Here is a 24,672-nt window from a genome sequence, read left to right as displayed (position 1 = left end):
CCACTCCAGTACTGTGGTGACAATGCAGGGAGTAAATTGGAAAAGCAGAAATTTTAAGCCTCCAGCCACTTGTACTGAATCTGTCGCAGAGGAGCGAAGATATGCTTCCCCTGATTTTGCAGGCTTGACTTCCTGGGAAAACCAGAGAAGACTGTCCCCAGACTGAAGTACACACAGTAGTGAATAAGTTCCTATCAGATACGTAGGGTCAGCACTAGTCAGTCTCTGACTATCTGGCTGTGGCACACGCCACCTCGGTAGGATTCCAGCTTCCCCAGTTCATCAGCAAATACCTGGAGTTACCCCCAGAACTCTGCTTGTAGCATCTCAAGATTCTAAGTCATGAGCGGCAAAGCTAGAGTAGTTTAAAAACTGGTACACAGCCTAATACTGGGCCATAAGGACTATTGGCTAGGTATCAATTTATGAAAAGTAGAATATTTTCTTTCATTCTTACAGATAAATGTCATGCATCCTTTTTTTTTTTTTTTAAATTTTATTTGAGAGAGAGCAAGCACGAGCAGAGGGGAGGGGCAGAGGGAGAGGGAGAAGCAAACTCCCCACTGAGCCAGGAGCCTGACATGGAACTCGATCCCAGGACCCTAAGATCATGACCTGAGCTGAAGGCAGACACTTAACCAACTGAGCCACCCAGGAGCCCAAATGTCATGTATCCTTAAGGCTCAATTTCATACATAGGAGTAAAGTGGCATTTACTAGCAACTTATTATCCTCAGTACATTACTACTATTAATAGTGAACACACATTGTATTTCCCTGTATCAGGCGCCACTTGTTTGTACACTGACCAAGTTAACCCTTACATAGACTCAATTAAGTAAGGACTTTTATTAACCCAGATTTCTCAAATGAGAAACAAACTCAGAGGTTAAGTGATTTGCTCAAGGTTATAAAAGTGTTGGAGCTAGGAATTTAACCTTAAACTATTAAAATGTATTAAATCTGGCATTGACTAAAATAAAGTAAATAAAAAACTACATTTAAAGTTTTTCCTTTAACCTTTATCATATAAAAGGATGTAGACTTTAAGCATTTTCCCCCCATCTATAAGGGCTATGATAAAAGCATTTAAGAACTGCTCAACTGGGGCGCCTGGGTGGCTCAGTTGTTAAGCGTCTGCCTTCGGCTCAGGTCATGATCCCAGGGTCCTGGGATCGAGCCCCGCATCGGGCTCCCTGCTTGGCAGGAAGCCTGCTTCTCCCTCTCCCACTCCCCCTGCTTGTGTTCCCTCTCTTGCTGTGTCTCTCTCTGTCAAATAAATAAATAAAATCTTTAAAAAAAAAAAAAAAAAAGAACTGCTCAACTGGAAGAATAGGCTTCCAATCCAAGAATCCAACAGGCCATGGATACGGAGCGAGAAGATGCAGAGACAGAGAATGTGCTTGTATTTCTACATGGACTAGTAGCAGGGGCAAGAGAACTGGGCAGTGATTCATACCTCAGAAGATGAAGGGAGATTCTATGTGAAGAGGATAAAGCAAAAAAATGTAACAAGACTAACACTTAAGATACTGGCTCAAAATGTGAGTATAATCCTCTAAACCGACGACAATTTAGCCACTCCATGGGGCACCTGGGTGGCTCAGTCGTTAAGCGTCTGCCTTCAGCTCAGGTCATGATCCCAGGGTCATGGGCTTCATCTTGATCCTGGCTCTTTTTTTTTTTTTTTTAATTTTTTTTATCGTTATGTTAACCCCCATACATTACATCATTAGTTTTAGATGTAGTGTTCCATGATTCATTGTTTGTGCATAACAAGTTTGTGCTTAAGGAAGCAGGAGCTCAGAGTATTGATGTTTGGGGATTACATTCAGCTCCCTAATTTGTACTCAAACCATGGGGATGCCTGGGAATGACATTCCCCTGTAGCTTAAAGGCCATGATTTTATACAGTGTCTGTAATAGTCAGTCAATAATTTCAATAGAGTCAAAATGGCTTTATCTCCCAAAAGTGCTGTTTTTATCTTGCAGACTAGGCAAGTTAGGCCATATAATATTATAGGGAGAGTTCCAATCATGAGAAAATTAGATATTGAAAATGATAAGCATCTGAAAACAGGTAGTTGCTGGGAAATTTGGTACTAAGCATTAATTATCAAAATTACCATGGTGATTATTTTATTTTATTTTATTTATTTATTTATTTTTAAAGATTTTATTTTTTTATATGACAGATAGATAGAGAGCACAAGTAGGCAGAGAGGCAGGCAGAGGGAGAGGGAGAAGCAGACTCCCCGCTGAGCAGGGAGTCCAACGTGGGGCTCGATCCCAGGACTCCAGGATCATGACCTGAGCTGAAGGCAGCCGCTTAACCGACTGAGCCACCCAGGCGCCCCCCATGGTGATTATTTTAATTATAATGTTATTTCTGAAGTATTTTGTGACAGTACCCAATTATTTTTGAATAGAATTTCCCAGTGTCCTCAGTTAAAAAAAAAAGCAATACCAAAACATTTAACACTACATATGACTCAGAAGTTGAATTAATAATGGTTATAGCCCAATAACATGTACTAGGGGCTGGCAACATTCTGAAAGTCTTTGTATTTATTACATTTATTTAACATTATGATTTAATATTAATATTTATTTTTAATATTATGTTACATTTAATATTACTTAATATTATGACAGAGGGTATTAGTTTTTTTTTTTTTTAAAGATTTTTATTTATTTATTATTGAGAGAGAGAATGATAGAGAGAGAGCATGAGAGGGAGGCGGGTCAGAGGGAGAAGCAGGCTCCCTGCTGAGCAGGGAGCCCAATGTGGGACTCGATCCTGGGACTCCAGGATCATGACCTGAGCCGAAGGCAGTCGCTTAACCAACTGAGCCACCCAGGTGCCCTGGTATTAGTTTTAAAATTAAAAAATCAATGAATATAACTTTGTAAATAATTATCAGTTAACTGCACTAAATTTCTCACATTACTTTTTTTTTTTTTAAGATTTTTATTTATTTATTTGACAGAGAGAGACACAGCAAGAGAGGGAACACAAGCAGAGGGGGTGGGAGAGGGAGAAGCAGGCTTCCTGCAGAGCAGGGAGCCCAATGTGGGGCTTGATCCCAGGACCCTGAGATCACTGATCTGAGCCGAAGGCAGACGCCCAATGACTCAGCCACCCAGGCGCCCCTCTCATCATTACTTTTGACAGCCAAATATTAAGAGAAGTTAACCTTAGACTTTGCTGCTAACACAGAAAAATTTAAGCAGGTTAAGTGCTCAATTCTACAAATCTTGAAATTCAGACCAAGTAATATCAGCCACATTATTTTTTCTATTTAAAATACATATAAAAGGGCACCTGGGTGGCTCAGACGGTTAAGCGTCTGCGTTCGGCTCAGGTCATGATCCCAGGGTCCTGGGATCGAGTCCCACATCGGGCTCTCTGCTCCTTGGGAGCCTGCTTCTCCCTCTGCCTCTCTCTCTCTGTCTCTCATGAATAAATAAATAAATAAATAAATAAATAAATCTTTAAAAAAAAATAAAATAAAATACATATAAAAGATTACCATAAATGAAAATTGAAATCTTTCATGTTTGATGTTCCAATTAACATTTTATTTTTTCCTATGGTTTAATTCAATACACAAGTAAGGTCTAAGAGTAAGAAAATATTTGTCACTATGTTGTATTATTAACAGCTTATATATCTGTCTTGTTCATTATACAGATGACCCTTAATGAAACGGATTTGAACTATGCAGGTCCATTGTGTACAGTTTTCTTTTTTAGTAAATACAGTATAGTACTGTCAATTTATTTTCTCTGCCATAGGATGTTCTTAATATTTTAACCTCATTGTAAGAATACAGCATAAATACCTTTAATATGTAAAATGTTTTTGTCAACTATTTATGTTATCGGTAAGGATCCTGCTGAACAGTAGGCTATTATTTGTTAAGTTTTGGGAGGGGCGGGCAGTTACAAGTTATACATGAACTTCTGATAGCCTGGAGGGTCAGCATCCCCAGCCTGAACACTGTTCAAGGGTCAAGTGTACTGCCAACTTTTTGAGTGCACAAGTTTTGTTTGATTCATCTATTTTCCCTAGTCTCTATAGCTGTGCCTGATATAAAATAGGTGCCAAGCTATGAATGTATTTGTAACTTAATCCATTTTATGCAAATCTTACGACTTTTAGAAAGCAAGGCAAAGAAATGAGTCATGCAGAATTCCAGAACCTCTGATGCCACATGGAACAGAACTACCACCTGGCTGAGCCCTGACTCAATTCCTGACCCGCCAAAGTGTCAGATATAATAGAATGGTGGTTATTTTAAGCTGCTGTATTTGGGGTAGTCTGTCACTCAGTAATTTGTAGTTGGAGCAAACTGCCTTCTCTTTCAATAACTTGAATGTGATACTGAACACCAAACACATTTCACATTGCTTTAAGATGTCAACACAAGTTGCTATAAAAAGAGCTGTTAGGAAGAAAGATTAAATGATTTTTCCCAAAATATTTCAATACACTTTAAATAAATGACTTCCTCCTGCCAGCAAAACAAAACCCCCCAAAATGTGTATTACATTTTTATCTATATTAACAGATGTCAAAACAAAGGTAATGTTTCCTACAGAATATTTTCTGTAATTTTCTTTGTTTTTGATAGCCTGCTTCTGGCAATGGTCTGAGCACTCAGAAATAGTTGGATTTCCACACCATTTCAATATGGGAAGAAGGTAATTTTGCTTCACATTCTCAAAACACAGCATTGCATATTAGGGAAACGCATCTTTTGTGAGCAATGAAACAGTTTGAATTGATGGATAAAATTTCTAATTGCTTCCTCTTACTCAGTTGATCTGATATAAGATGCCTTCAATGAGATGAGATCCACCAAACAGAGCCCAGCAGCTTCTGTATGTTCTTTACATCTGCCTGGTATCCACACTGCCTTGGCTGCAGTAGGCCTGACCTCAGACTAATGTAGTGTCAGCATAAGTTCAGCCTCTGGTTACCTTCCTGTGGTACACAGGTATGGTTCATATTTGCCTCTGGGTACATGAGCACTGCTGCCAGCTAAGAAAAGATAAATTCCTTACACATACGTGCAGATCTAAGGATCACAGTATCTTCTGAGCAGAAGGTGTGTACAGATTTCTCGCTAGTCAATACCGTTGGCATAGCTGTACCAGAAGGTAGAAGAAAACATGAAAGAAAAAAAGTATGTGGTGAAGTTCACACAAAAGGACAATGACCAGCCAATTTTAAGAGAGTCTCGGGATGCCTGCGTGGCTCAGTTGGTTAAGCGTCTGCCTTCGGCTCAGGTCGTGATCCCAGCGTCATGGGATCGAGCCCCGCATTGGGCTCCCTGCTCAGCGGGAAGCCTGCTTCTCCCTCTCCCTCTGTCTGCTGCTCCCCCTGCTTGTGCTCTCTCGCTCTCAAGTAAATAAATAAAATCTTAAAAAAGAAATAAGAGATTATCTGTTACGCATAGAGTTTAACTTTCCTTATCCAGGGTCTGGGAAGACAACATACAGCTGATGACTATGAATAGGTAGAGGCTGCAGATCTATGAAAGCCAGATAACTCACCCTGAATGGCAGCACAGGGATGAGAATGATACTGTTTTCCATTAAGTGTAATCTGTCTGTTAGTCTGCATAAACATCCATGTGGTATTCATAGAATTCTAACTGGCAACTCCTGGAAGCTGTCCAAGTGTTTAATTTTTATCATCCAATTCAGAAAGTAAGTGCCCTTTCACATTACTCATTTGTAACAATCAACCAAAAATTTTTCACTATTCTCTAGCATGTAATAAGAAGATATAAAAGCTAGTTATTGTGATTAATATTATTATAGTGTTTACTCTATGGAGGACCTGATAGAATATAAAAGACATATAATTTATGGACCTGACAATACAAGGTCTTGCAATGTAGCTATGAAGACCAAACACAGAGGCAAAAAAAAAAAAAATCAATACATTACAGGATGTTTAAAGAGCAAGACTAATGACTAAGTTATGGAAGGAATTTCTGAAGAATGTAGTATTTCAGCAGGAACTGGAGGAATGACTAAGAGCTAAAAAAAAAAAAAAATAGGACTTGAAATGAGTTTATAAGAGAAACACAGGTACCAACCACAAAGATTAGCAAACTTGAATGAATATATCATATTCAGTTTTGTGAGCAGAAATACAAATACACTAACTTTACTGTGTATCAGGGCTAGAAAGTTAAATATGTAATTTAACTGCAAATGTTGTGCATGTCCCAGGGCCTTTGCTCATATTATTCTTCCTACCTTGATAAATCCTTTTATTCTGTAGGCCGGGAGTATTGGAGCTAAATATGAAAGAATGAAATGCAACTTTATCTTGTATCATACCAAGCATCAACTCAATCTGAAGACTTAAATATAACATACAAAATTATGAACTCCTAAAAGAAAACATAAGGAAAGATCTCCTTGATACTGATCTGGGCAACATGTGTTTTATTGGATATGACATCGAAAGCACAGGCAATGAATATAAAAATAGGCAAGTGGGATTATATCAAAGCATATTTATGCAAATCAAAATACTCAAGAGAGTGAAAAGACATCCAACAGAATTGGAGAAAGTATCTGCAAACCACCTATCTGATAAGAGGTTAATTTCCAAAAATATTTAAGGAATTCCTAAAACTCAAAAGCAGAAACCAAATAACCCTATTTAAAAATGGGCAAAAGATTTGAATAGACTTTTCTGCAAAGAAGCCATAGAAATGGGCAACAGATATTTAAAAAGCTGTTCAACATCAAAAAACATCTAGGAAATGCAAATCGAAACCACAGTGAGATATCACCTTACACCAGTAAAGATGGCTACTATAAAAAAAAGACAAAGGTAACAAATATTGGTGAGGTTGTGAAGTAAAGGGACCTCTTTTACACTTTTGGTGGGGATGTAAATTGATACAAACATGAGGTATATTGGTATGGAGTTTGTTCAAAAAAATTAAAAATTAGAACTACCTTGTGATCCAGTAATCCCACTTCTAGGTACACATATAAAGGAAATGAAATCAGTATCTAGGAGAAATCTGCACATCCATGTTCACTACAGCATTATTCACAGTAGCCAAAATATGAAAACAATCTAAATGTTCATCAGTGGATGAATGGATTAAAAAAAAAATGTGATTACACACACGCACACACACACACAAAATGGGATATTACTCAGCCTTAAAGGAAATCCTTCCATGTGCAACAAAATGGATGAAACTAGAGGACACTGTGCTTAGTGAAATAAGCCAGACACAGAAAGATGAATACCACATCACCTCACATATATGTAAAATCAAAGAGTCAAATTCATAGAACCAGAGAGTATAATGTCAGTTGCCAGGGGCCAAGAGGACATGGAATGATACTGGTTAAAGGATCCAAGGTTGCAGTTTTATAAGTTCTGGAGATCTCATCTATAGCAATGTGATGATAGTTAACAACTATGTATTACATACTTAAAATCAGCTTAGATGGTAGATCTTCAGTGTTCTCAAAAAGAAGGAAAGACAGACAGAGGAAAGGAGGAAAGGGAATGGAGAGAAGAGAAGGGAGAAAGAAGGAAAGAAAAGAAAGAAAATGGTGGGAAGGGAAGGGAAGGGAAGGGAAGGGAAGGGAAGGGAAGGGAGGAGAAAAAGAAAGGTGGGAGGGAAGGAAAGGAAGGAAGAAATGTGGTATATACACACAGTAGAATATTATTCAGCCATAAAAAGCAGGAAATCCTCGTATATGCAACAGGGATGAATCTTGGGAACATTATGCTAAGTGAAGCAAGGCAGACACATAAGGACAAATACTCAAAATTCCACTTATATGAGGTAACTGTAATAGGAATACAGAAGTAGAAAACAGAATGGTGGTTGCCAGGAGGTGGGGGGTAGAAAGAAGTGAAGAGTAGCTTTTGAATGGGTATAAAGTTTCTGTTTATATGATGAGTAAATTCTAGCTATCCTCTGTATATTGTGCCTATAGTTAAAAATACTGCTTCAGAAAGCTCATGGCTGTGGCTAAAACTGGAATTTATCAGAACTCACTGTTGATGGGGTTCTTGGTTGAAAATAATATAAGAAATGCTCATGTTTATGGAAACAACACTGAAAATATATCAAATATTTTACAACCTAAAGATCATATTAAATTCTGTTCATAGGGGCTCCTGGGTGGCTCAGCTGGTTAAGCAACTGCCTTCGGCTCAGGTCATGATCCTGGAGTCCCTGGATCGAGTCCCGCATCGGGCTCCCTGCTCGGCAGGGAGTCTGCTTCTCCTTCTGACCCTCCCCCCTCTCATGTGCTCTCTCTCATTCTCTCTCTCTCAAATAAATAAATAAAATCTTTAAAAATAAATAAATAAATAAATTCTGTTCATAAACAGGAATAAAGAATATACTGTTTTTGCCTCTTGAGAAATTTATTATTTTAAAAATCATACAAATGTGATGAAACAATGTGTGAGAAGTGAAATCTATATAAAGCTGCAAGATATTAAAAGATTTTTAGGCTGTTCTCTTAAAATGATATCTATTAGGAGAGAAAGAGATGGACAGATTGGAAACTGATAATGAGTTTTGTAGATATGCACTTATTATTCTGAATAATGAGCTTCCATTTTGCATTCGTTCTCACTTGCTCAGAAGAAATAAATTAAACAATTTTAAGTAATAAGGTGTGTAATTATGTATCATTTATTATTCAATGAAAAATAACACATTAAACATCAAAATGAGAATGATCCATAATGTATCTGTCATACATGAAAAACTAAATACACAAATTAATATGTTATAGTCATAGATTAATGTTCTCAACTCATCTGGCAGTAACATTTCCATCCATAAGTTATCACAGTTGAGGATAAGAGCTCAAACTCAAGGCATAAAAGAAATCTGAGACAATAAATCAAAGTGAAACAGAATATGCACTATAATAAATTGATGAGATGGTGAAGAAAAAAAAAACCAGAATAAAACCTTATATGTGACGTTGTCTTTTAAAACATCAATCCAAATAATAAAAAGAATAAAGAGAAAAAATTAGGAAAGCCACATGCCAAACCACAAGATACTTAGAGTAACTGATTAATACAAGGAAAATTGGACCAAATAAAGGGAAAATCACTACACCAGTTATAGATCACCAGGTGTGCACAGGGCACAGAAGTTGAGAATATGGAGCAGCTTATTCAAAGGGCCCTTACCTGGAGATTGAGGTCTAGCATCCGTAGCCCAGGACAACCTTTTCGCAGCACATTCTACCTGCTGAAGGGAAGTTGTAACATGTCTAGGTAAGCCCTCTACTGATTTAACAAAATCAGGTGGTAAACATCACCTAAATGAACAAATATGCATAAATACTAAATCAACATACACTTAAGCCAATTATATAAAGGGTTTTACCAGCAAACCACAGAGTTAAAAGTTTAATAGAATGGCCCTCTTAAAACGACTGGGATTGTTGCTCTCTCACAGGGTAGCTTTTAAGAATTTTCTCTATTTAATTTATTGTGAGTGGTGAGTTTGCATTTTGTCTTCTGAGGTCAGTTTTGATAATTTTATTTACCTACAAAGTTATATATTCCATTCATATTCTAAGATTTATTTGTATATATATTATTTTATATATATATATATATATATATATATATATATATATAAAAGAATCAATAGGATTCTTTTAACCAGCTTTTGTGTGTTTGTGTGTGGTAATTTCCTTATTAGCATTTCTCCTTTTGTGATTTATGCTTTCTTTTTCTTTTTGTACTCTCTTATCTGAGGGTTCAGCATTTCCCTGCTCCAACCAAAGATCAAGTTCTTGCATTACTTTATTAGTGCTGCCATTTTTTTTTTCCTAGTTTTTTATTTGTTTCTACCTTTATTATGCTTTGGATTGATTTTGTTGTCCTAACTTCAGTTGGTTGTTCAATTCACTTATTTTCATTTTATTTTGTTTACTAATATATGCATTTCAGAAAATAAATGTTTATCTAAATGCTGCTTTAACTCTATCTAGGGCTATACCATAAAATGATTAAGAACCCCAATCCTGGAGCTGAACTGCCTGGGTACAAATCCTATTTATTTTATTGACTAGTTGTGAGATTAGGAAGCAAGTCACTAAGCCTTACTGTGGCTCTAGTTTTCTTAATGATAAAATATGGATGATAATAGTTCCTTTACTGAATAGTTATGAGGATTAAATGGGTTAATATTTAGAGCAAAACCCAACACCTAGTAAGTTTTTAAAAAGTTCTTGAAAAAAATAATTACATAACAGAATGTTTGTTCTCAACTTTAAATTGTATTTTGCTGAGTCACTAAAAAGGCTAGGCTATAAGCCACGTACAAAGCTTGTGTCAAATTTCTGAATCTTAAGCATAATACAAAACCTAAAAAAACAAAACAAACAAACAAACATTGGGCCTGATGGAAGTATCTTGGACAAAGGATAACTTTCCTGGTAACTATGTAGACTCAAGGTTAATGGACCACCTGACCCCTTACGGTGAATTGCTGCATGATCTGGCTAGAGCTGGTGGAATTAAAAAAAACAAAAATAACCCAATTTTCCTTTCTATTTTTTTATTAGCATATAATGTATTATTTGTTTCAGGGGTACAGATCTGAGATTCAACAGTCTTAAACAATTCACAGTGCTCACCATAGCACATACCCTCCCCAGTGTCCATCACCCAGCCACCCCATCCCTCCCACCCCGGTAAATAATTGGAATTTAGAACAAAAGTTATGTTGATAGCAAGTATAGAAACAACTGTCAACTATCCCTTAAGGCAGTGGCATAAAAGAAACTAGATTTAGTCTTCTGTCCAAAATGGATTAGAAAAAACAAATTTTACAAAACAAGTTTTCAAGTAGTAGCAACGCAGGACTATTTTTTTTTTTTTTTAAGATTTACTTATTTATTTGAGAGAGAGAGAGAGCAAGCATGAGCAGGGGGAAGGGCAGAGGGAGAAGAGACTCCCTGCTGAGTAGGGAATCCAAAGCAGGGCTTGATCCTAGGACACAGGGTTCCATCCCAGGGACCCCGTGATCATGACCTGAGCTAAAGGCAGACGCTTAACCTACTGAGCCACCCAGGTACCCACCTCCCCCACCAGGATTATCATTCTTGAATAAAGGGAGGAGAAAGGAGAACTCTAGAATACCATTACCTGAGCTAAGCTTGGCAGTTATGAGAAGAAACCTCACTTTAAGGAAAGAACTACCAGAAAGAAGTAGGCAGAAAAATTGTTGGAGCTTACAAAGGCCAGGGAAAGGTTTCTGTTTCCATAAGCCAGAATAAAAAGACCTTGCAATGCATGAGTTTTGAATAAAATATTCTAAAAGGTATTTGTATAGTAGGGGGTCAAAGATAACTCTGAATTAAGTGTTTCTCTGCATTTGCAATCAAAATAAACTTGAAAAATGTTAAACTGATTCCAATTGAAAGAAAAAAGACAATCCAGTACTCAGTCAGAATGGCTAAAATTAACAAGTCAGGAAATGACAGATGTTGGCGGGGATGCGGAGAAAGGGGAACCCTCCTACACTGTTGGTGGGAATGCAAGCTGGTGTAGCCATTCTGGAAAACAGTATGGAGGTTCCTCAAAAAGTTGAAAATAGAGCTACCCTACGACCCAGCAATTGCACTAATGGGTATTTACCCCAAAGATACAAAAGTAGGGATCCGAAAGGGTACGTGCACCCCGATGTTTATAGCAGCAATGTCCACAACAGCCAAACTGTGGAAAGAGCCAAGATGTCCATCGACAGATGAATGGATAAAGAAGAGGTGGTATAGGGGCGGAGCAAGATGGCGGAGGAGTAGGAGACCTGGATCTCGTCTCCTCTCAGGAATTCAGCTGGATAGGGATCAAACCATTCTGAACACCTACAAACCCAACAGGAGATCAAAGAAAAGAAGAGCAACAACTTTCTGAACAGAAAAGCGACCACTTTCTGGAAGGTAGGACGTGCGGAGAAGTGAATCCGCGGCGATATTCGGGAGGATGGACGGCGGGGGAGGGGCCTCCGTCGGCGCTTCTGGCAATGATAGAGCCGCGGGGCACAAAACCGGAACTTTTAAAAGTCTGCTCCGCCGAGGGACGTCACTCTGGTGGCTAAGCGGGGGGTGGAACCCTCCGGGACAGTGTGGTCTCGGGACCCTCGGGGTCACAGAAAGACCGGGGGTGCCTGAGGGCGGCAGAGCTCCCAGGGATCGGAGCGGGGAAGCCGGCTGCAGAGGCGGAGCCCAGGCGCGGGCTCTCAGCTCGGGGTGGCCATAAACCGTGATCCGCGGCACAGCCGGGCCCCTGCTCCTCCAGCAGGGACCCCACAAGCGGCAGATCCGGGGAGACTCACCTTCCTCCCCCGGGAGGAGCCGCGCGGGAGTGCACCGCAGGGATCTGCTGGGTTTGGAGACTCCACCCGGGGTCGGGGGCCAGAGATAGAGGCGCGCGGTCGCAGGCCGGGTGAGCACGGAGTGCGGCTGGAGAGCGGGGAGAGGGGAGTGACTGACGGCTTTTCTCTGGGGGCTCACTGAGGAGCGGGGCCCCGAGTTCTCAGCTCCGCCGGGTGGAGATTGCGAGGCCGCCGTTTTCACTCTCTGCCTCCAAAGCTCTACAGGAAGCTCGCAGGGAACAAAAGCCCCGGAGAGCAAACCCGAGCAGATCACTTAGCCGGGAGGGGGCAAGGGCGGGGCAATTCCGCCTCCGGCAGAGACATTTGGAAACCACGGCAACAGGCCCCTCCCCAGAAGATCAGCGAGAACAGCCAGCCAAGACCAAGTTTACCGATCAATGAGAACGGCAGAACTCCAGCGCTAGGGGACTACTGCACATAGAATTCATGGCTTTTTTACCATGATTCTTTAGTCTTTCAAAATTAATTTTTTTTTAACTGTTTGGGGGTTTTTTTTGAATTTTTTTTTTTCCTTTTTCAACCAACATCTTATCAATCCCTTTTTTAAAAAAAAAAAACATTTTAATTTTTCATTTTTAGAGTCATATTCTATCCCCTCATAGTAGTTACCCGTATTTTTGGCATATATATATATAAGTTGTTCTCTCTTTAAAATTTTGAGATAGTTTCTTCTAACAGATTAAAATATACACTAAATCTCTAGTATATGGTTTTTTCTACTCCCCTGCCTGATCGCATTCTCTCCCTTTTTTTTTTAAATCCTCTTCTTTCTTTTTTCAAAAAACTATCAATTCCTTCTATAAAATTTTTTATACTTTCCATCTTTACAGTCATATTCCATCCCTTCATCATATCAACCCTTATCTTTGTACATATATAAGTTTTTCTTTCTTTAAAATTTTGGGAGGCACTTTCTTCTAAAAGACCAAAATACACCCCAAATCTAGTGTGTGGCACTGATCTATATACCAGCCTGATCATATTTGATCACATTCTGGTTTTCTTTGTTGTCATTGTTTTGTTTTGTTTATCTTTGTTTGTTTTTATCTTTTTCTTTTTCTTTTTTTTCTTTTTCTTTTTTCTCTCTTTCCCTTTCTTTTCCCACTGCTTCAGGTCTTTTCTGATTTCTTTAGAGTATATTTTCTGGGGACATGGTTACTCTGCTAGCATTTTGTTCTCTCATTAATCTATTCTCCTCTGCACAAAATGACAAGACTGAAAAAATCACTTCAAAAAAAACAACAAGAGGTAGTACCGACTGCCAGGGACCTACTCAATACGGACATTAGTATGATGTCAGATCTAGAGTTCAGAATCATCACTTTAAAGATACTAGCTGGGCTTGAAAAAAATATGGAAGTTATTAGAGAAACCCTTTCTGGAGAAGTAAAAGAACTAAAATCTAACCAAGTAGAAATCAAAAAGGCTATTAATGAGGTGCAATAAAAAATGGGGGCGCTAACTGCTAGGATAAATGAGGCAGAAGAGAGAATCAGTAATATAGAAGACCAAATGATGGAAAATAAAGAAGCTGAGAAAAAGAGAGATAAACAACTACTGGATCACGAGGGCAGAATTCGAGAGATAAGCGATACCATAAGACGAAACAACATTAGAATAATTGGGATCCCAGAAGAAGAAGAAAGAGAGAGAGGGCCAGAAGGTATAATGGAGCAAATTGTAGCAGAGAACTTCCCTAATTTGGGGAAGGAAACAGGCATCAAAATCCAGGAAGCACAGAGAACCCCTCTCAAAATCAATAAAAATAGGTCAACACCCCAACATCTAATAGTAAAACTTACGAGTCTCAGAGACAAAGAGAAAATCCTGAAAGCAGCTCGGGAGAAGAGATATGTAACCTACAATGGTAGAAACATTAGATTGGCAACAGACCTATCCACAGAGACCTGGCAGGCCAGAAAGTACTGGCAGGATATATTCAGAGCACTAAATGAGAAAAATATGCAGCCAAGAATACTATATCCAGCTAGGCTGACATTGAAAATTGAAGGAGAGATAAAAAGCTTCCAGGACAAAAAAAAACTAAAGGAATTTGCAAACACAAAACGAGCCCTACAAGAAATCTTGAAAGGGGTGCTCTAAGCAAAGAGAGACCCTAAAAACAACATAGACCAGAAAGGAACACAGACAATATATGGTAACAGTCACCTTACAGGCAATACAATGGCACTAAATTCCTATCTTTCAATAGTTACCCTGAATGTAAATGGGCTAAATGCCCCAATCAAAAGACACAGGCTATCAGACTGGATTAAAAAACAAGACCCATCGATATGCTGTCTGCAAGAGACTCACTTTAGAACCAAAGACACCCCCAGATTGAAAGTGAGGGGGTGGAACCTCCATGCTAATGGACACCAAAAGAAAGCTGGGGTGGCAATCCTTATATCAGACAAATTAGATTTTAAGCCAAAGACTGTAATAAGAGATGAGGAAGGACATTATATCCTACTTAAAGGGTCTATCCAACAAGAAGATCTAACAACTGTAAATATCTATGCCCCTAACATGGGAGCAGCCAATTATATAAGGCAATTAATAACAAAAGCAAAGAAACACATCGACAACAATACAATAATAGTGGGGGACTTTAACACCCCCCTCACTGAAATGGACAGGTCGTCTAAGCAAAAGATCAACAAGGAAATAAAGACTTTAAATGACACACTGGACCAAATGGACTTCACAGACATATTCAGGACATTCCACCCAAAGCAACGGAATGCACATTCTTCTCTAGTCCCCATGGAACATTCTCCAGAATAGATCACATCCTAGGTCATAAATCAGGTCTCAACTGGTACCAAAAGATTGGGATCATTCCCTGCCTATTTTCAGACCACAATGCTTTGAAACTAGAACTCAATCACAAGAGGAAAGTCAGAAAGAACTCAAATACATGGAAGCTAAAGAGCATCTTACTGAAGAATCAATGGGTCAACCAGGAAATTAAAGAAGAATTAAAAAAATACATGGAAACCAATGAAAATGAAAACACAACTATTCAAAATCTTTGGGATGCAGCAAAGGCGGTCCTAAGAGGAAAGTATACAGCAATACAAGCCTTTCTCAAGAAACAAGAAAGGTCTCAAGTATACAACCTAACCCCACACCTAAAGGAGCTGGAGAAAGAACAGCAAATAAAGCCTAAACCCAGCAGGAGAAGAGAAATAATAAAGATTAGAGCAGAAATCAATGAAATAGATACTAAAGGAACAGTAGAACAGATCAATGAAACTAGGAGCTGGTTCTTTGAAAGAATTAACAAGATTGATAAATCCCTGGCCAGACTTATCAAAAAGAAAAGAGAAATGACCCAAATCAACAAAATCATGAACGAAAGAGGAGAGATCACAACCAACACCAAAGAAATACAAACAATTATAAGAACATATTATGAGCAACTCTATGCCAGCAAATTAGATAACCTGGAAAAAATGGATGCATTCCTAGAGATGTAGCAACTACCAAAACTGAACCAGGAAGAAATAGAAAACCTGAACAGACCTATAAGCACTAAAGAAATTGAAGCAGTCATCAAAAATCTCCCAACAAACAAAAGCCCAGGGCCAGATGGCTTCCCAGGGAAATTCTACCAAACATTTCAAGAAGAATTAATACCCATTCTTCTGAAACTGTTCCAAAAAATAGAAATGGAAGGAAAACTTCCAAACCATTTTATGAGGCATTACCTTGATCCCAAAACCAAAGACCCCATCAAAAAGGAGAATTACAGACCAATATCCCTGATGAACATGGATGCAAAAATTCTCACCAAAATATTAGCCAGTAGGATCCAACAGTACATTAAAAGGATTATTCACCACGACCAAGTGGGATTTATCCATGGGCTGCAAGGTTGGTTCAACATCCGCAAATCAATCAACGTGATACAATACATTAACAAAAGAAAGAAGAATCATATGATCCTCTCAATAGATGCAGAAAAAGCATTTGACAAAGTACAGCATCCTTTCTTGATCAAAACTCTTCAGAGTATAGGGATCGAGGGTACATACCTCAATATCATAAAAGCCATCTATGAAAAACCTACAGCGACTTTCATTCTCAATGGGGAAAAACTGAGAGCTTTTCCCCTAAGGTCAGGAATGCGGCAGGGATGTCCACTATCACCACTGCTATTCAACATAGTATTGGAAGTCCTAGCCACAGCAATCAGACAACAAAAAGAAATCAAACGCATCCAAATCGGCAAAGAAGAAGTCAAACTCTCACTCTTTGCAGATGATATGATACTTTTTGTGGAAAACCCAAAAGACTCCACCCCAAAACTGCTAGAACTCATACAGGAATTCAGTCAAGTGGCAGGATATAAAATCAATGCACAGAAGTCAGTGGCATTCCTATACACCAACAACAAGACAGAAGAAAGAGAAATTAAGGAGTCCATCCCATTTACAATTGCACCCAAAACCATAAGATACCTAGGAATACATCTAACCAAAGAGACAAAGGATCTGTACTCAGAAAACTATAAAATACTCATGAAAGAAATTGAGGAAGACACAAAGAAATGGAAAAATGTTCCATGCTCATGGATTGGAAGAACAAATATTGTGAAGATGTCAATGCTACCTAGAGCAATATACACATTCAATGCACTCCCCATCAAAATACCATCCACTTTTTTCAAAGAAATGGTACAAATAATCCTAAAATTTGTATGGAACCAGAAAAGACCCCGCATAGCCAGAGAAATGTTGAAAAAGAAAAGCAAAGCTGGCGGCATCACAATTCTAGACTTCATGCTCTATTACAAAGCTGTCATCATCAAGACAGCATGGTACTGGCACAAAAACAGACACATAGATCAATGGAACAGAATAGAAAGCCCAGAAATGGACCCTCAACTCTATGGTCAACTATCTTCGACAAAGCAGGAAAGAATGTCCAATGGAAAAAAGACAGTCTCTTCAACAAATGGTGTTGGGAAAATTGGATAGCCACATGCAGAAGAATGAAACTGGACCATTTCCTTACACCACACACAAAAATAGACTCCAAATGGTAGAAAGACCTCAGTGTGAGACAGGAGTCCATCCAAATCCTAAAGGAGAACACAGGCAGCAACCTCTTTGACCTCAGCCGAAGCAACTTCTTCCTAGAAACATCGCCAAAGGCAAGGGAAGCAAGGGCAAGAATGAACTATTGGGACTTCATCAAGATAAAAAGCTTTTGCAAAGCAAAGGAAACAGTCACCAAAACCAAAAGACAACTGACAGAATGGGAGAAGATATTTGCAAATGACCTATCAGATAAAGGGCTAGTATCCAAAATCTATAAAGAACTCATCAAACTCAACACCCAAAGAACAAAGAATCCAATCAAGAAATGGGCAGAAGACATGAACAGACATTTTTCCAAAGAAGACATCCAAATGGCCAACAGACACATGAAAAAGTGCTCAATATCGCTCGGCATCAGGGAAATCCAAATCAAAACCTCAATGAGATACCACCTCACACCAGTCAGAATGGCTAAAATTAACAAGTCAGGAAACGACAGATGTTGGCGGGGATGCGGAGAAAGGGGAACCCTCCTACACTGTTGGTGGGAATGTAAGCTGGTGCAGCCACTCTGGAAAACAGTATGGAGGTTCCTCAAAAAGTTGAAAATAGAGCTACCATATGATCCAGCAATTGCACTACTGGGTATTTACCCCAAAGATACAAAAGTAGGGATCCGAAAGGGTACGTGCACCCCGATGTTTAAAGCAGCAATGTCCACAATAGCCAAACTGTGGAAAGAGCCAAGATGTCCATCGACAGATGAATCGATAAAGAAGATGTGGTATATATACACAATGTAATATTATGCAGCCATCAAAAGGAATGAGATCTTGCCATTTGCAATGACGTGGATGGAACTGGAGGGTATTATGTTGAGCGAAATAAGTCAAAAAGAGAAAGACATGTATCATATGACCTCACTGATATGAGGAATTCTTAATTGCAGGAAACAAACTGAGGGTTGCTGGAGTGGGGAGTGGGGTGGGAGGGATGGGGTGACTGGGTGATAGACACTGGGGAGGGTATGTGCTCTGGTAAGTGCTGTGAATTGTGCAAGACTGTTGAATCTCAGATCTGTACCTCTGAAACAAATAATGCAATATATGTTAAGATAAAAAAAGAAGAAGAAGAAGGTAGCAGGAGGTGAAGAATGAAGCGGGGGAAATCGGAGGGGTAGATGAACCATGAGAGATGATGGACTCTGAAAAACAAACTGAGGGTTCTAGAGGGGAGGGGGGTGGGAGGATGGGTTAGCCTGGTGGTGGGTATTGAGGAGGGCGCATTCTGCATGGAGCACTGGGTGTTATGCACAAACAATGAATCATGGAACACTCCATCTAAAACTAATGATGTAATGTATGGGGATTAACATAACAGTAAAAAAGAAAATAAATGAATGAATAAATAAATAAATAAATAAATAAATAAATAGGAAAATATGACCCATAATCAAGAGATAAAAATCAATAAAAGCAGACCCAAGAAAGACATAAATGAGAAACTGGCAGGAAAGGAGGTTTAAAAGGTTATTATAAATATGGTCAAAAAGTCAAAAAGGTAGAGGAAGAAATGTGAAAGAAGAGAAATAGAAGACATTAAATGAGCCCAAATTAAGCACCAAGTGATGACAAAATAGTACCTGGAATGAAAATTAAAAATATACTTGGATACTGTAAAAAAAAGATTAGTGGATTTTAAGATGTAGCAATAGAATCAATGAAAATGAAACAAAGACAGTAAAAGACAAAAATAAAAAATAAAAATTCCACTGATCTCTAGTAGCAGAAGAGGCAGACTTTAGGGGCGCCTGGGTGGCCCAGTTGGTTAAGCAACTGCCTTCGGCTCAGGTCATGATCCTGGAGTCCCAGGATCGAGTCCTGCATCGGGCTCCCTGCTCGGCAGGGAGTCTGCTTCTCCCTCTGACCCTCCTCCCTCTCATGCTCTCTGTCTCTCATTCTCTCTGTCTCAAATAAATAAATAAAATCTTTAAAAAAAAAAAAAAAGAAGAGGCAGACTTTAGAGTACAAAGTAGTCAAAAACTTTTAAATTTTAATAAAAATTATAATCATATTGTTCTAAGAATCTCAACAAAGACCAAAGACATTATTTAGAGGAACATAAATAAAAACAGATTTCTTGTGAGAAACAATGCAAGCCAGAAGACAAGAAAGCAGTATTTTTAAATTATGGGGAGTGAGGGTGGGAACTGTCAAGAAAGAATTCTATACCAAATAAAAAAATTATCTCAAAAATACAGGTGACCTAAAGGAATTTTAAGGCAAAAAATAAGAAACTGATAGCATTTATCATCAGAAAACATTCAAGATAGATTATAGAAAGCTTTTCAGGCCAGAATCAAAAATTTGGACCTATGTAAAAGAATGAGCACCACAGGAAATAGCAGGTATGTGGGTAATTATAAAAACATTTTATTTTCTTTAAAGAACAAGTGACCATTTAATGCAAAGAAGAGCAATGTAATACAGGTTCCTAACAAATGTGTGAAATGGATGAACACAGTATCACAAAGGATGGGTGGGAAAATGAATGTGTATTGTTCTAAGCTTCCTAAGAAATCTATGAAGTATGAAATTATTTCAAGGTGGATTGAGTTAATGATATAGATAGTATAAAACTTATAGCAACTAGTTAGTGAAGAAAGTCATATAGATTTGCTTCCTTCTCTGTTTTTATCTTATTTTTTCCTTCCCTTTCCCTATGTTCACTTCTTAACTATAGGGAACAAACTGAGGGGAGGAGAAGTGGGGGAATGGGTAATTGGGTAATGGGCATTAAGGAGGTCACTTGATATAATGAGCCCTGGGTATTATATTCAACTGATGAGTCACTAAATTCTACCCGACACTAGTAATACACTATATATTAACAAAATTGAATTTAAATAAAAATAAATAAATAAATAAGTCAGATAGGTTGTCTTTTGGTTTTGTTAATTGTTTACCATGCAAAGCTTTTTATCTTAATGAAGTCCCAATAGTTCATTTTTGCCTGTTTCCCTTGCCTTTAGTGACGTGCCTAGCAAGAATTTGCTGTGGCCAACGTCACAGAGGTTGCTGCCTGTGTTCTCCTCTAGGATTTTGATGGATTCCTGTCTCATATTTAGGTTTTTCATCCATTTTGAGTTTATTTTTGTGTATGGTGTAAGAAAACAGTCCAGTTTCATTCTCCTACATGTGGCTGTCTAATTTTCCTAACACCATTTGTTGAAGAAACTGTCTTTTTGCCATTAGATATTGTTTCCTACTAATCAAAGATTAGTTGACCATGGAGTTGAGGGTCCATTTCTGGGTTCTCTATTCTGTTCCATTGATCTACGTGTCTGTTTTTGTGCCAGTACCATACTGTCTTGATGACAGTTTTGTAATAGATCTTCAAGTCCAGAGTTGTGATGCCATCAGCTTTGGTTTTCTTTTTCAACATGCCTTTGGCTATTTGGGGTCTTTTCTGTTTCCATACAAATTTTAGGATTGTTTGTTCCAGCTCTGTGAAAAAAGTTGATGGCATTTTGATAGGGATTGCATTGAATGTATAGATTGCTCTAGGTAGCACAGACATTTTAACAATATTTGTTCTTCCAATCCATGAGCATGGAATGTTTTTCCACTTGTGTGTGTCTTCCTCAATTTCCTTCATGAGCATTCTATAGTTTTCTGGGTACAGATCCTTTGCCTCTTTGGTTAGATTTATTCCTAGGTATCTTATGGTTTGGGGCACAATTGTAAATGGGTTAAATTCCTTAATTCCTCTTTCTTCTGTCTGTGAGTGTATAGAAATACAACTGATTTCTGTGCATTGATTTTGTATCCTGCCACTTTGCTGAATTTCTGTATGAGTTCTAGCAATTTTGAGGTGAAATCTTTTGAGTTTTCCACATAGAGTATCATGTCATCTTCAAAGAGTGAGAATCTGACTTCTTCTTTGCTGATTCTGATGTCTTTTATTTCTTTTTGTTGTCAGATTGCTGAGGCGAGGACTTCTAGTATTATGTTGAACAACAGTGGTGTGAGGGGACATCCCTGCCGTGTTCCTGACCTTAGGGGAAAAGCTCTCAGTTTTTCCCCATTGAGAATGATACTTGCTGTGGGTTTCTCATAGACGGCTTTTATGATATTGAGGTGTGTCCCCTCTATCCCTACACTGTGGAGAGTCTTAATCAAGAGAGGATGCTGTATTTCATCAAAGAGTTGACAAAACTGAAAGACAACCTACAAAATGGGAGAAGATATTTGCAAATGTTTTATCAGGTAAAGGGCTAGTATCCAAAATCTATAAAGAACTTATCAAACTCAACACTCAAAAAACAAATAATCCAGTCAAGAAATGGGCGGATGATAAATGCAAAAAAAAAAAAAAAAAAAAGAGAAAGAAAAGAAAGAAAGAAAAAAATGGGCAGAAGACATGAACAGACATTTCTGCAATGAAGACATACAAATGGCCAAAAGACATGAAAAAAAAAAATGCTTAGTGTCACTTGGCATCAGGGAAATAAGAATTAAAACCACAATGAGATACCACTTCACACTAGTCAGAATGGCTAACATTAACATGACAGGAAACAACAAATGTTGGCGAGGATGCAGAGAAAGGGGAACCCTATTACATGCTGGTAGGAATGCAAGCTGGTAACAGCCACTCTGGGAAACAGTATGGAGGTTTCTCAAAAAGTTAAAAATACAGCTAACCTATGACCCAGAAATTGCACTAGTAGGTATTTACCCAAAGACACAAATGTAGTGATCTGAAGGGGCACCTGTACGCCATGTTTATAACAGCAATGTCCACAATAGCCAAACTGTGAAGAGAGCCCAGATGTCCATCGACAAATGAATGGATAAAGAAGATGTGGTATATATACAATGGAATATTATTCAGCCCTCAAAAAGCGAAATCTTGCCATTTGTAACAACGTGGATGGAACTAGAGGGTATTATGTTAAATGAAATAATTCAATCAGAAAGACAATTATTATATGATTTCACTCATATGTGGAATTTAAAAAGCAAAACAGAAGAGCATAGGGGAAGGGAGGGAAAAATAAAACAAGACAAAATCAGAGAGGGAGACAAACCCCGTAAGAGACTCTTAATCACAGGAAACAAACTGAAGGTTGCTGGAGGGGAGGGGGTGAGGGAATGGGGTCATTGGGGATAGGCATTAAGGAGGGCACATGATGTAATGAGCACTGGGTGTTATATACAACTAATGAATCACTAAACTCTACCTGCGAAATTAAAAATATACTATATATTAATTGAACTTAAATTTTAAAAATTTCATATAGCAAATAATCTAATAAAATTTGTATTTAAAATGGATTCATAAAATTTCCATTCAACAGTGCTGCTATAAACATTAGGGTGCATGTATCCCTTTGAATCAATGCTTTTGTGTTCCTTGGGGATATAATGGTGTGAATGCTGGATCTTAGGGGGGGTTCTGTTTTTACCTTTCTGAAAAACCTCCATACTGTTTTCCTGAGTGGCTGCACCAGTTTGCATTCCCACCAACAGTGTAAGAGGGTTCCCCTTTCTGCACATCCTCACCAATAGTTGTTTGTGTTGTTGATTTTAATCATTCTGAAGGTGTGACATGATATCTTTTTGCAGTTTTGATTCATATTTCCCTGATCATCAGTGATGTTGAGCATCTTTTCATGTGTCTTTTGGCCAACTGTAGGTCTTTGAAGAAATGTCTAGTCATGTCTTCTGCCCATTTTCTAACTGAATTGTTTTTTTTCAGTGTTGATTTTGATAAGTTCTTTATATCATATTGGATACTAACCCTTCATCAGATATGTCATTTGCAAATATCTTCTCTTATTCCATAGGTTGCCTTTCAGCTTTGTTGACTGTTTCTTTTGCTGTGCAGAAGCTTTTTATTTTGATGTAGTTTCAGTATTTTATTTTTACTATGGTTTCCTTTGCCTCAGGAGACATATCTAGAACAAAGTTGCTATGACTGATGTCTAACAGGTTACTGCTTGTGTTCTCCTCCAGCATTTTTATGGTTTCAGGTCTTACATTTAGGCCTTAAAGCCATTTTGAATTTTTGTGTGTGTGCATGGTGTAAGAAAGTGGTCCAGTTTCTTTCTTTTGCATGTTACTGTTGTATTTTCCCAACACCATTTGTTGAAGAGACTTTTTCCATTGGACATTCTTTCCTGCTTTGTCAGATTCATTGATCATACAGTTGAGTTCATTTCTGGGTTTTCTATTCTGTTCTATTGATCTATGTGCCTATCTTTGTGCCAGTACCATATTGTTTTGTTTACTGTAGCTTTGTAATATAGCTTGAAGTCCGGAATTGTGATGCCTCTAGCTTTGCTTTTCCTTTTCAAGATTGATTTAACTATTCAGGGTCTGTTCTGGTTCCATACAAATTTTAGAATTGTTTGTTCTAGTTCTGTAAAAAATGCTGTTGATATTTTGATAGTGATTGCATTAAATGTGTACATTGCTTTCCATAGTATAGACATTTTAACAATATTTGTTCTTCCAATCCATGAGCACAGAATGTTTTGTCATTTCTTTGTGTCATTTTCAAATTTCTTTCACCAGTGTTTTATGGTTTTCAGAATACAGGTCTTTCACCTATTTGGCTAGGTTTATTCCTAGATATATTATTATCTTTGTTGCAGTTGTACATGGCATTGTTTTGATTTCTTTCTGCTGCTTCATTATTAGTGTATAGAAATGCAACAGATTTCTGTACATTGATTTTGTATCCTGTGACTTTGCTGAATTCATTTATCAGTTCTAGTAGTTTTAGGTCGACTCTTTAGAGTTTCCTATATAGAGTATCACACCATCTGCAAACAGTGAAATTTTTACTCCTTCCTTGCCAATTTAGGTGCCTTTTATTTCTTTTTGTTGTCTGATTGCTGTGGCTAGGACTTCCAGTACTATGTTGAATGAAAGTGATGAGAATGGATATCCTTGTCTTGTTCCTGACCTTAGGGGAAAGGTTATCAGTTTTTCCCCACTGAGGATGATGTTATGCTTATCCATGATGTTATCCATCATGAATGGATGTTGTACTTTGTCAAATACTTTTCCTGCCATCTATTGAAATGATCATATGGTTCTTATCCTTTCTCTTATTTATGTATCACATTGATTAATTTGCAAATATTCAGTCACCCTTGTAACACAGGAATAAATCTG

Source organism: Mirounga angustirostris, unplaced genomic scaffold (genome assembly GCF_029215605.1).
Source record: "Mirounga angustirostris isolate CCGP_5_RB_7025 unplaced genomic scaffold, mMirAng1.0.hap1 SCAF_7, whole genome shotgun sequence".
NCBI lineage: Eukaryota > Metazoa > Chordata > Mammalia > Carnivora > Phocidae > Mirounga > Mirounga angustirostris.
Note: the sequence above shows the minus strand (reverse complement) of the source record.